Genomic DNA, 14,163 nt, shown 5'->3' on the forward strand with positions numbered 1-14,163 from the left:
AAAAATGGAAGAAGCTTTAAACAGATATTCAGATGAGATGACAAAGCTGCAAAAATCAGAGGTCGAAATTAAGTAAAGGCTGGCTGATTATGAAACTGCTCAGGAAGAGATGTTTTTGCAAATAAGAGAATTAGAGGACAGAGCACAAATGTAAAACCTGAGATTTTCAGCTATACCAGAGAAGCTGGAAGGAACAGACTGCATTAATTTTATGAAAGCACAAATAAGCAACTGGACTGGTATTCCACAGCAGGAGTTGTTAGTTGAAAGGGCACATCACATGTATGCTCCAAACCTAGCAATAAGAAAGCAACCTAGACCTTTAATAGTAAAGAGATGCAATCCTACCACCAGCAGGAGTTGAGTCTGACAACACTGTGGCAGAAGGACAAAATACTAAAAGTGAGAGACAGCTCAGTGTTTGTGGAGAATTATTACTCATTGTACACCAGGCATAAGAGAAGTAAATTCATTCCACTATTTAGGGAATGTTGAGACACAGGTGTGAGATTCAAACTGCTGTATCCAGCTGTCTTTAAGGTATTCTTCCCTGGAGGGACAAAATAATTTTTTGAGTGCATGCCAAGGAGGAAATACAAAAGTTTGTCCAACAAAATGTGAGCCGTGAAACAGAAGGAGATTCTGTTTCTTGTTCTTCTGGTAATAAAGACCACAGAGAAATTGTACCTGTGAAACCTTTTCCAGTATTTCAATGGAAAATGTTGGAGAGATGGAAGGGACATGAGAGTTGACTAGAAGAATAAGAGTATGTTGGAAATGAAGCAGAGACAGGATTTGGGTGATGGAGAACAGTAATAAAACCAGTAACTTAATGTGGGATTACAAAGCAATAATTATATTTGCAAAATATAACAGAACAAGAAAATCTGTAAATATTGGACTTTTTCAAAACATTTGTGGGGGACTCTAAAGTACTTCATGTCATTAATGCTCAGAAAAGCAGAGAGAAAACTAACTGTAGGTAAAGAAAACATTTTCTTTTCTTAATAGCACTGTATTTGTGGTGTTTGGTTTTCTTTGCATGCTATTAAGAGTAATGGGGATAGTAAACAGGTGCTGTGTTTCTTTACATGCTATTGTTAAGTGTAATGGGGATAGTAAACAGGTGCTGTTTTTCTTTTTCTCTCTTCTTCTCTCCTTCTTCTTGTACAGTTTTGAGAAATATAGGCAATGCAATGTAAAAAAAAAAAAGAGCCTGGTTAAAAAGGAACGACAAAGTTAAAATTAATGTGTTTTTTCTCATTCTCGCATTGGACAATGACTGGATGGAGAAAGCAAGTAAATGAAAAAGAGTATTGAATATTGCAAGTTTTTTTTCTAGCAAATCCATGCATACTTAGTAGCAATTCTACAGCTGTTCTTCATGTTTCCATGGAAACAATCTGATAAAGAGAAACTGGAGACAGTCTGGTGGAAGGGGATTGGCTGAGGGGGGAAAGATAAACCAATCAGGAGTTTTCCCAGCTGGGAAAGCTTTAAAGATAAGACAAAACTAATTAGACTTGAAGTAACGTTTTCTCTGTATTTAATGCAATGGGGATACTAATCTAAACAGGGACTATTTTCTTTTTCTCCCTTCTTCTGTCTTTTTCCTTGTTCATTTTTAAGAAATGCAGGCACTGCAATGTAACAAAAAAGGAGGGGGAGAGGAAGGGTATGGTTGAGAGTATGACAAAAGAAAAATCAGTATGCTTTTCCCAATGCTTGCATAGGGAAATGACTGGGTTAAGACCCTAGGTACTATCCGGTAACAAGTTTATTACAAAGCATGTAAATAAAGAATATTGAATAATGAGTTTTTTTTTTGTTAAACAAGCTATCAGTTTTGGGTTTGGTTTGCATATCACTAGAAGACAATTTGGTAAAGAGAAATGGCTTGGAGAAAGTGTTTACTGAAAGCATTCAAGTGCTTTCTCAGCTGGGAGAGCTATAAAGATAGACAAAATCAAGCAGCACTTAATAATAGCACAGGCTGTACCATGCATCTTAGCATGACTAACCTTTCTTTTGGTTAACTCTAGCCTGTCTGTGTGGCTATCAACGTAGAATTTATGTTCTTCAGGAAGCAAAAACTTCAATATTTGAAGCTGCACATCATTCTGGGTGTTATTATTAACTTAATAGGCTTTAGTTTTTTTTGGGGGGGTTGGTTCTGTTTGAGGGCTTTCAAAAAAAACAAAGTTATATAAGATGTGGTATAGGCTCAAATGGATTTGACAAGAAAGAACTGTATAAAGACCAACCTGCTGAACAGTACTTGCATGTAACATAAAAATTGGAATCGACATTTAACAAAAACAAAACAGTTATACATAAAAGATGTTAATAATAATTATATAAGAAAATTATGCCTTCTGTGATGTCTTTCAATCTAAATGGTCTTACAGATAAATATAAAAAAGAAAGAGTAGTGAACTATATTAAAAATGTAGAGTGCAAATAGCTATGCTATAGGAGAGACAACTGGAAATAACTGAACATGTAAATTTGATCAAGAAAGGTTGTCAGGATGGTTATTCAGTGGAATATCTGGGGCAAAGGAAAACAGGAGTACTTATAATAATTGCAAGAGGAGCTCCAATAGTGATAGAAGAGAAAAAAAAGATAATAATGGAAGATATGTAGTACTAAGGGGCTACTGGCAAGGGAGGAGGATTACACTGGCATGCACTTACATTCCACCTAAAACTGCTATAATGGAGCTTAAGAAAATTCTGGGAGAAACAATCAGCTTTCAGCAAGAAATATTACTTATAGGTGGAGATTGGAATTTGGTTTGCAACAGTGAAGATGTGTCTTTGGGGTCTAGAAGGGAAAATATAACAAAGGAGGGTAGATTTTTGAAGAAATTTACAAAAAAATGTTCGGCATGGAAGATGTGAATTCAGTAATAGGAGTTTGGAGTGAATTTACATATTATTTTCCAAGATACAAAAACTGGGCTAGGCTAGATAGAATTTATATCTCACAGGAACATGTGCATTTAATTGAAGGTCTTGAAATGCACCCAATAACTATTTCAGATCATGAGCCAATAATAACTAAAATAAAAACACAAGGTAATGAAATAAAAATGAGACTGCTGCTTTCCCACCTATCAGTTGAAAAGAGAAGAATTTAAGGAATGGGTTTTGGAATTAATTCAGGAGCTACTAGAGAAGATAGAATTTTGTTCTGAAACTAGAGCTGGGGAGTAGGATAAAATGAAAGTGAAGTTTAAAACTAGAGTAGAAATAAAAGAAAGGGAGATATTGTTAAGAAGTAATAATAATTATTTAGAGGGGCTGACAAATGTTAAACTATTCCAAAATATGGGGAATCTCTCAGAACAAGAAAAGGAGCAACTGCAGAATGCTAAGCAGAAAATAAAGGATTGCCTTGATAATATGCACAGGTTTAGAAAGATTGCTGTTAAGCAACTGTTTTTTGATAATAATTCTAGAGCACAAAAACTTTTAGCACGACAACTCAGGCAACAGAAAGTGGAAAGGGCTGGCACCAGTCTTAGGGAGCCTATAACAAGGAAGATAACAAGGAAGACATATTTTGGAAATTTTATGAAAGTTTGTATAAAGGAGAGAAATATATAAATCAAGAAAAGTTACAAATGGAAATATTTATGGAAAAATTAAATATGTCAAGGTTAGATGTAGATGAGGCTCAATTACTAAGAGGTAGGATAGGAAGACCAGACCAGAAGTGTATCCCTCACTGGTAAGATCAGACCATAAACTAATCTCACTGGATATTCACATCCCGACCCCACCCACTGCCCAGAAAACCACAGTGAAAAACTTCTCTAAAGCAAATTTCACACTCCTCAAAACCAAGGTGGAATCCTTCAAAGCCCCCGGGCCTGTGGAAAATATGGCCCAGACTGCAGAATCCTTTATAAACACATTCTATGAACACCTTCAGGAATGCATGGATCATGCAATCCCAAATAAAACCAAGACCCATTCCTCCAAAGGCAGGCGTCCTGTCTGGTGGACCCCAGCCATAAACAAACTATACAATAGAAGGAGAAAGCTACTACATGGTAGAGCAAAATCCCAAAAAGAGAAGGCATCTCTGATCAGTATTAGCAAAAAACTATGGGCACTCATAAAATCATTTAAGGCCAGCTTCGAGAGAAAAATTGCACAGGACACTAAGGATAATCACAAGGCTTTCTTTAGTTATGTTAGGAACCTGGGTGAGAATTCACAGATATGCTCAGAATTAGTCCAAAATGACAAAAAATACACTGAACCCACAGACATTGTCAACATCCTAGCTGACAGGTTCAGCGCAAACCCCCTCCTCTCCACCAAAAGGGCAAATATCTATCCCAGCAGAGTGCTGCCCCCCTGACATCTGAGATGCTCAGGTAAGAGCCGCCCTCTTCAAAGCAAAAAACACAGCATCAGTGGGACCAGACGGTGTCTCGGGCTGCGTCCTACATGAACTCCAAGAAGAGCTAAACCCAAACATAAAACTACTGTTCAATCTCAGCCTTACTACAGGATATGTACCCAAAGAGTGGCGTACAGCAACAGTGGTCCCTCTCCACAAAGGTGGTGCCTCAACGGATCCTGGAAACTATCGCCCCATAAGCCTGACTAGCTTGGTCTGCAAAGCTATGGAAAGGATCATCATGGACCTCATAAATAAAGATACTGGGGACCTACAGACACTGGATCCTACCCAGTTCGGCTTTGTTAAGGCAGATCCTGCCTCTTAAACTTGGTTGATTTCTTTGAAACAGTCACCAAGGCCATTGACGAGGGGAAGGTGGTCCACACAGCCTACTTGGACCTTGCAAAGGACAGAACCCACATGGTTAGAATTGCTGGAGCCATGTCAGACTCCAAACCCATTACAAGTGGCATCCCACAAGGCTCAGTCCTGGGACCTCTCTTGTTCGGTATATATTTCTCAGAGGTACAGGCCAACACAGAAGGACTGTGGCTGACCAAGTTCGCAGATGACTGCAAACTAGGCACCATAATTGACTCTCCAGATGACACAAGCATCCTACAAAAGGGCCTCATAGAAACAGGCAACTGGTGCCAGAGTCATGGCCTCAAGCTAAACGCCAAAAAGTGTATAGTCATCCCCTTTGGCAAAAACAAAGTGCCCACAAATTACCACATTGGTGGTAATCCATTAAGTACGGAAGAAGTAATTAGGGACCTGGGGACCCAAGCTGATAGCAATCTCTCATTTGAAAACCACGTGGCCAAAGTGGTTAGAAAAACATTTTATATAGCCCACCTAATCATGAAGGGATTCACATCTAGATCAGGGGAGGTCATCGTGCCTCTTTACTCATCCCTCATCAGGCCCATAATTGAGTACAATGCCCCTTTTGGGATGTACCTTACCAGACACCTGCAGCAACTGGAAAGACCCCAAAAGTACCTCACCAAGAGGATCAAAGGGCTCAAACAGATGCCATATGCTGCTCAGTTAAAGAAACTCCAGCTCTACTCAGTGGCATACCGCTGCTCAGAGGTGATCTGTGCCTGATGTATAAAGCCATGTCCAACCCAGAATTAATGGACATGCTGCACCTCAGAAAATCCAAATCCCATCGAGCTACGCGCTCAAGAGACTTGAACCTCAGCACTGAAATAAATAGAACATGCTGGAGGGACAGATTCATAACCCAGAGGCTCCCTTCACTCTGGAATAAAATCCCAGTCCAGGTTAGGCAGAGTCCCTCATTGACTGTCTTCAAGAGGAATCTTGATGAGTGGATGGGAGATCGTAGGGTTACCCCGGGTATCACTTCTGTGTCTCTGTTAGACAGAGGCACAGTATACTAACCTCGAAAAAGGGCATAGCAAAATTCATTTAAAATGGGTGGTGAAAGCCAAATACACTCTGGCTAGGCTTATAAATGCCCTAGGGCAGATAGCCTAGTATGAACCTATGAACCTATAAGAGATTAGATAAAAATGGCTATGTATAACCAATCTATAGGGAAATCTCCAGGAAGAGACAGTATTCATGTGGAAGTTTGGAATCTAGGTGGGAAAAAATGATAAAGATCTGGAAGGTTTTGTTTAACAGTATTTTAAGAAGAGGATGCATACCAGCATCCTAGAAGAAACTGGTGGTAATGGTAATACTTAAAGAGGGTAAAGATCCATTGGATCCATCTTCATACAGGCCAATTTCAATACTAAACCATGATTGTAAAGTGTGTCTATAATAGCTAAAAGAATGACAAAAGTAATACCAACATTCATAGATATGGATCAGTGTGGTTTTGTGGAGGGGAGGCAAAATTTGGCAATATTAACAGAACATTGATGATCCAGAGGGAAGCAGAATGTAACAAAATACCACTGATATTGGTGGGTCTTGAAGCAGAGAAAGCATTTGACAGAGTAGACTGGGACTTCATGAGCAGGGCAATGGAAGCATTTGCTTTCCCTGATACAATTATAAGGTTGATTAGGAATGTATATGAGGGATCGAAGGTGAAAATTAAAGTGGGTGGGGTCTTCTCTGAGAACTTCTGCTTGAGAAGAGGAACCAGGCAGGGTTGTCTCCTTTCCACTTTGTTGTTTGCATTATATTTAGAACCATTGGCAAAAAAATAAGGGAATCAGAAATTCAGGGATATAATTGGTATGGTAGTCAAGTAAAACTGGCTCTATTTGCAGATGATATTATTTTATACATGACCAAACCAGAAAGGGACATTACAGTGTTTTGGAATTTTTTAAGCCAGTTTCAAATCTTCGCAGGATACAAAATTAATGAAGCTAAAAGAAAGGCAATAGTGGTAAATTATGTACTCACACACAAATTGGTCTAACAATATCCATATTTATGGGGACATGATAAAATGAAGTATTTAGGAGTTTGAATTACAAATGACTCTGTTGTGGCAGCTAAGGATATGTGGGAAGAGACTAAACAGAAGATAATATAACAATTGAGAAGCTGGAAGATTTGTTATAAGGATAAGGCTATAAGCAATTAAAATATTTTAGTCCCTTTAGTCTTATACAGAGGTCAGACATATTTTTAGCAACCAGAGGAGAAGCTGTGGATAGCAATTAACAAGAGTTGAAGGATTTTTATCTGGAAAAGGAAGACAGCAAGGGTCAGGTGGGATAAGATGATTCTTCCAATAGAACAAGGCAGACTAGGATTATCCATTTAGAGGGGGTATTTTAGAGCAACACAGTTAAGGCTCTTATACATAGCACAAGCAGAAAACTATAATTCAAAGTGGATTAAATCAAATTAAAACTAAAAAGGAATAATTAGTGCAGCATATAAAATATTTCATAATAACTATAAGAATCAATCAGAGAATCTTAGAAAGGATTTGGAAGAGAGACTGGATAAGCAATTCACAAAGAGACAATGGGTAGGATATATATATATATATATATATATATATATATATATATATATATATATATATATATATATATATATATCTCCCAAACATGCGACAAAGCCTAGAAGATTTAGGATATTTGCCTGGAAGGGCAATGGAAGGGAAGCATATGCACTACTTGATACAACAATAAGGATAATTAAGAGGATATATGATGGATCAGTGGCAAAAATCAAAGTGGGAGGGTTCCTTTCTGATAATTTTTGTCTGAACAGAGGAACCAGATGAGGTACCCTCTTTCTCGTCTATTTGCTTTTTTATTTAGAACCATTGGCAAAGAAAATAAGGGATCCAGAAACTCATGGATATAATTGGTATGGTAAACAAGAACAACTGGCTTTATTTGTGAATTATATTAAAACTGGAAAAAGGCATCTCAGTTGTGCAGAACATTCTGAGACAGTTCCAAGTTTTTTTTTCAGGATATAAAATGAATGAAGGTAAAACAAAGGCACATGAATTGGTTCAACAGTATCCATATTTATGAGGACATGATACAATGAAGAATTGAAGAGTAAGGGTTAAAAAGGATTCTGCTATGGCAATTAAGGATATGTGAGACTAAAAAGTTAACACAAAAACTGAGAAACTGGAAGCTCTTCCCTATGGATATGGATAGAGAGATACAAACAGTAACAATGTTTTATTCCATTTAGTTTTATACACAGGTCAGGAATATGTTTATCAACCAGAGGAGAAGCTGTGGATAGTAATTAATAAAGAGTCGAAGGATTTTTTTCTGGGAGGGAAAGAGGGCAAGAGTCAAGGAAAAGAGTGTATTCAGGCAGCAGTTGCAGGACCTATTAGATGAAGCAGGGAAACATGAGTTGGTATTGATAAAGAGGGAACTAAATTCATATACCAGGACAGAGAGAACAGGATATGAGGGCTGCCTGGGTCTACATGAGTAGGGCAACAGGAATAAAGAATGAAAGGCCATTCTAGACTTCGGCCTGGCAAATGATAGTAGCCAGCACATGGAAAATAATCATTAGGCACCCTTTGTAAGGGATGTCAGCAACAGCCAGCTCACCAGTCCTCAAGCATCAAAGGCAGATGGAAGGAGTAAACTCAAGATTTCCTTTGAGAACCTGTGCTGAGGTGAGCTGAGTACCACTGGCCTGCAACTTACCCAAACTGTTTCAAGGTTTCTTTTATTCACTATTTGGACATTTATAAAGTTGGATATTTAAGCACTGTATCTAACATCAGTAATGTAATACTTCCTAATGTAGGGCTCCTATTAGCCTAAAGCTTGAATAACTGTAAAACCTATGTTTGTCCATTAGAAGCTATTACATCACCTCCGTATTCAAGTGTCTTTGCATTATTAACTGCTGTGATTAAGGCACAGCTGTATGTTTCCCTCAGATCTAGCCTGTCCTCCTGAACTGAAATTAGCCAGAACAGAGATTCCTTATCATTAAGTATTGAGATCTAGTATGTGAAGACTTTCTGCATTGCTTCTCTTTCACATGCTTTGCTAAAGTTTTAAAGCCAGTACTATGATTTCTAATAATGCTCAGCATTTGACAGGAATAGCAAGTACACATAATTATGTTGGATATCAGTTTCTATCTTGTGTATTTTTTCTTTGATATTTAAAAGAAGTTACTCAGTAGCTAACATGAAGATCATTTAGGGGCAGTTCAGGCAAAACTCTAGATTCAGACTAGGGCTTTGAATTGCTGATGTTGCTAGGTTTGGTTTTCAGACTTTCATTTCATTTTGAATGTCTTTAAAAAGTAGATTTTAAATCAAAGCTAAAAATAGTCTCTGAGGGTGTAATAAGCTGTGTTCTGTGGTAAAGCATACAGTGTTTGATTCCTGCCACCCTTATGTGTCTGCTGTGTGACTCTGAACAACTCATTTAACCAGTTCTTCTGGTTCACCTGTGAAAATGACTTGTGGACTTACCAATTATCAAATGTATAAAAAAGTACTATTTTCAGTGTTTTGCAAAGTCCAGATGGGATACTTCCACTGATGAAACACACAATAATGTGCATTCATTCTAAGTGCAAAATTATGTAAATCCAGAAAAATGAAGCTGTAGGCTGATGACCTGAGATTTAGTGGTGGTTTTATTCTTCACTTGCTCTTGTGAGACTCTGACACAGTTAATGCTGGCATTCACACAGAAACCATCTGAAAGATCAAATGCTTCAAATATTTCCCTCTACAAACATTCTCAGAAGCTCAGAAGCCAGTGAATTATTTTGTTCTGCATTCATTTTTTTACTGAATACATTTTTATTGATTTTTTAGAAACATAAACATATATATAGTATGTATATCAAAGAAATATTTACATAGTCAAAGCGTAAAGTGGAGAAACAATTCCAAAAACAAACATTACAAAACCAACATATAAACATAGCATGTCTATACATAAAAAGTTTGTTTTTTGAATGTATATTTGAATAAGATTATAATTTATTACAGCCTTCTGTTTCCAGCACTTGATTAACTTTCTGCCAGACAATGCTTAAGGAAGTAGGTTGTTCTGTTCTTTTCTTGACTGTTTTCAATTCCAACTGTGAGACTGATAAAACCATGTTCTTGAAATGTTTAAAATTGGGAGGAGTTACAGCTTTCCAGTTCTGTGTAATATTTTTCCTTGCAATAGCAAGGAGAGTTAACAAAATTACATATTTCTGCCTTGGAACACAAGACAGCACAGGTGTAGTCAACAAAACTAGAGATTTTGTAAGTTGGACATTATCAGTGAACAGTGCCTGAAACAAATAGTTAATACTTTCCCAATATTGTTTAAGTAAATGGCATTCATTGAACATGTGTTGCCAATTGGCTATTGATTGTGATTTACACCTCCAACATATATTTTCTTTATAATATATTAGTTCTAATTTGTGTGGAGTTAAGTATGTTCTATGTATAAATTACTATGTGAAAATCATATCATAGATCATAGATTCATACTAAGCTAACTGCTCTTGCGAGCCTTTTTAAGCCTAGCTAATTATCCCTTGTGAGTCTCAAACTCTGCCCCTTGTGTTTATAAGCCAAACACCTTAACCATTAGGCCACCCTCCCAAGTTGCCAATATAGTGATAAAGATGTTAGTTTTGGAGATGCAAGAATTATTTTTTTATCTTTATCATCTGGCATTTTACCATTAACTGTTTCATTGTATTTCCACATATTTTGTTTATTATGAACTCTTGTTTCTTTAACTAATTTGTACAATACTGATAAAATTCCTTTCCCATTTGTGGGAAATTCCATCAGCGTTACTAACTGCTCTATGAATTTAGGAACCTTTTCCCTAACAGACTTCTGCATTATTGCATGTTGGTTTAAAAATCCCTGCAGTGTTAACCACATGCTATTTTCAAGGTTGAACTCACTAATAATTTGCTCTGTCATTAGTAATTTATTAGTGTTTATCAACTGACGTGAGTAAATTATACAATTCTTACTAAGTGGTTTAACTGCTTCTGAGTCCTAAGTTATAATATTATTTTGTGTATATGCTATTGAGAATATGAAAAAATACCATGCTTTTATATCTGGATTTTTGTTTACAAAGTACATAAAAGACTTTACGGTATTGATAATGTATTTAAAATTTATATTTTTGACTTTCCCTGTTGCCATATATATTCCTTCAATAACCAAAGTAAGCTAATCGGTACTATTTTCATATGTTTATTTATTGTATCATGAGTGCTTTTTAACCAGATTTTTTCATGTACTAGTTTCCATTTGGAAGTGTATTCTTTGTTTAACCACAGATAAACTGTTTTTAAAGCTGGCAATTGTATATATCCTTCTAAGTCTGGTAAGCCTATTCCACCATCTTCTCATTTGTCAAAATGATGTCTTAGGGCAACTCTAGGCTTTTTAGGGTACTATAAGAATTTCATTATTAACCCTTCAAATTGTTTTAAATATGATTTAGGTGGAGGTACTGAGCAAGCTTGTACAAATACAGAATTTTAGGTAAGATAATCATTTTAATTATATATAGTCTTTCCTCCATGGTAAAACATAGCTTAATAACATACTAATATAACTATAGAAAGCAACAAAACAGTTTAAGAAGATTTCTGGACTATCATTTAATGAAAATAAAACCAATATGTTACTAATAAATATGAACAAAGAAGCATTAAATAAAAAAATATAATTATCTATCTAGAGATGATACAATCAAATATTTCAGAATTAAAATTACAAATGACATAGATACAACAGTGCAACTAAAGTATAAAGAGATTTTGGATAATATCAAAGAACTCTTACAAACATGGAATAAGCTACTTTGTTCTGTATCTGAAACTCGCAGCAGCCTATGTTGGCATACCTCTTTGTTCTCTTTCTCCCTCTCTCTCTCTTGTATTTTAATTTGTTGTCACAGTTAATAAAATACAGGAAAAATGTTATACTTTGCAGTTTTGCCACACAGAACTAATCCCAACCTCTCTAGACACAGCATGTCTGAATTTCCTTCTAAAGTAATCATGTACATAGGACCTCAATTAAAGGCAATTATCAGGACAGGAACTTTCACATGACTTTCAGCACATAAACTCAATGCCTACTTCATTGATGAAATTGTCTCCTTTATCGCTCCCTATAAATCCAGCAGAACTAAATTAGCAGACTATACGGTTTAAATTATGCTATATATAAAAATAGCATATTTTCCAACTCATATTTATATTATAATAGCTACCTCCCCTGGTTTTGTAAGAAAAATGTAGTGAACGGGCAATTTATCAAGGCAGCTAGAATGGTTTCCAATTATGAAACCTTCATTGAAGAATTGGATACAATGAACCATCTGTTCTTGGAGAGAGGGTGCAAACCTACTTGTCAAAATACAAGCTGAGGTGGTTTGGGATAGAGGAGTACAATATACCCTATTGTTAGCTAATCCCACAATGATAGAAAGACAAGGGGACTTGGTTACCACTATGTCTAACTTTCAAAATTCTACAGCTATTAAATTACACCAATCACCGTATGAGGACATTATTAGAAACAACCGGTCTATTTTAAAGGTGGATAAAGAGATTTTTAACACTGTGGACGAAGTTTCCCAGTTTTCTAGAAGGTAGATAGGAATACTAAGAAACTTTTAGGGAAGGACAAAAAGGAGAAATTTACTGGAACTACTAAATGTGGGAAATGTAGTTTTTGTAACCATATTTTTGACAGGGGGACCATTACTTTAAACAATTATTGTACAAAAATCAGATTTGGGAAGGGCAATTGTGAAACAAAAGGGCTAGTTTACATAGCAATTTGCAAGCAGTGTCAGTTGTTCTCTGTGGGGGGAAAAAAGAAAACTGGTGAAAATGTTATATGAACATCTTTATGCCATTAAAAAAGAAAACACCAACAATGCCTTATATCAACACTCATTGGGGTGTAAAGGTTTCACTAAGTTCATATTTGGCATTCTGGAAAAATTATGTCCTAACATTAGAAGAGAACACTGGGAGAATAGAATTGAATACTGAGAATTAGTCTGGCAAACTAGGTTCAATGCCTCCACATTACCTGGTTTAAGTGAACATATTTCAATCCAGCCTTTTTTAAAAATGAGGATTGCTAAATTATGATGTTCACAATTCTGCAGAGATGAAATATTGTATTAATTCAATTGGTATCATGTCCATTCATCTTAATGCTTTAAAATGTTCTAACAATAGTTTTAATACAGTCATGTTTAAATTGTTTTTACATAGTAATGACAGAACTTTGATTTTGTTTTTTGGTTATTTGTTTCCTTATGATTTTCTAATTAATTCTTTCATTGATTAATTTATTAAATGGTTAATGTATTTAAACTAAGCAATACAGTTGTAAGAATGTTCTGAGGAAGTCCCAAGTTGAAGGGACGAAAGCTCTCAACCTTTTTTAAGAATAAATACTTTGTTCAGCTTTGATCGAGTTCATGGTGAAATTATTTATCCAGAATTTGTCTTTCACTTTTGTGTTGTCTGGGACTATGTGGACCTGTTTCTTTGTTTACTGGTGTTTTTTGGTCGCACAGTACACACATCTATATTGGAGATAATACATACTTAACATAATGTCTGGCAGTTGGTGCAGTGGGTTATGCCTATGAGCTGTATTCCTGTGGTAAAGGTTTGATTCCCTCAGCCCTCATTTGCCTAACGTGTGACCTTGAGTAAGTCACTTAACCAGACAGTGGTTGGGGGCAACCAGGAATTTTGGCTAGGCTCTTCATTGGTCCCCTGGACTGAAAGCTTACTAAGCACCTATGAACCTTATACACACAAACACACACACACTATATCTATCTATCTATCTATCTATCTATATATATATATATATATATATATATATATATATGGAAACACTATAATCCCGAAATACTGAAATGTCAAATTTCAGCATCTCGAGACTATAAAGTCGAAGTATGAAAATAGCGAAAGTGCATAATTGCAAATTTGAATATCTCGTAGACGAGGTTATGGCTTTACGCTACATAATGTCCAGGAATGTATGTGGATGGTGTGCGGTGCCATGTGTGGATTAAGGTGTTATGTCAGGTAAGTGAGTGTTTTGTAAGGGTTTTCGGTGGGAATTTGAGTGTATGTGAGTGTGCTGATATGTGTAATGTGTGTGTGAGGGACTATAGAATGTGTGTGTATGTTTGCTTTTGTTTACTGTTTGTGCAATTTCGGAGTTAGTATATATAAGTAGGGGGTGTGGGGGGCACAGGATGTGTGTTGTTT

Source organism: Protopterus annectens, chromosome 8.part0 (genome assembly GCF_019279795.1).
Source record: "Protopterus annectens isolate FY-2018-M chromosome 8.part0, PAN1.0, whole genome shotgun sequence".
NCBI classification, from domain to species: Eukaryota; Metazoa; Chordata; order Ceratodontiformes; family Protopteridae; genus Protopterus; species Protopterus annectens.